The sequence below is a fragment of the Chiloscyllium plagiosum genome, chromosome 26, assembly GCF_004010195.1.
Source record: "Chiloscyllium plagiosum isolate BGI_BamShark_2017 chromosome 26, ASM401019v2, whole genome shotgun sequence".
NCBI lineage: Eukaryota > Metazoa > Chordata > Chondrichthyes > Orectolobiformes > Hemiscylliidae > Chiloscyllium > Chiloscyllium plagiosum.
In genome coordinates, this window is record NC_057735.1 from 47,674,768 (window position 1) to 47,675,143 (window position 376).

At 42.0% G+C, this 376-nt stretch overlaps 1 long non-coding RNA gene across 1 annotated transcript in view; it reads left to right on the forward strand.

Annotated features, from left to right (window-relative positions):
• Positions 1-294: 294 nt before the first annotated feature.
• Positions 295-376, forward strand: part of LOC122562995 — a 22,417-nt gene continuing 22,335 nt past the window's right edge. The window contains exon 1 of the long non-coding RNA XR_006315463.1: positions 295-369. This is a non-coding gene — a long non-coding RNA (uncharacterized LOC122562995). The remainder of the gene's footprint in view (positions 370-376) is intronic.

Sequence of the window (376 nt, forward strand, 5' to 3'; positions counted from 1 at the left end):
GAACTATGGAGCTATGAGGGAGGAGCTGGCCAAAGTTCAATGGTGCAATACCTTAGCAGGGATGACCCGTGGAGGGACAATGGCAGATATTTCTGTGTATAATGCAGAAGATGCAGGATCAGTTCATTCCAAAAAGGAAGAAACCTCCCAGGAGGAGGCATGGGCGGCCGTGGCTGACGAGGGAAGTAAAGAAACATATAAAGTTAAAAGAGAAAAAGTATAACATAGCTAAGATAAGTGGGAAAACCGAGGACTGGGAAGTTTTAAAGAACAACAGAGGATTACTAAGAAGGAAATACGCAGAGGAAAAATGAGGTACAAAGGTAAACTGGCCAAGAATATTAAGGAGGATAGTAAAAACTTTTTTAGGTATGTG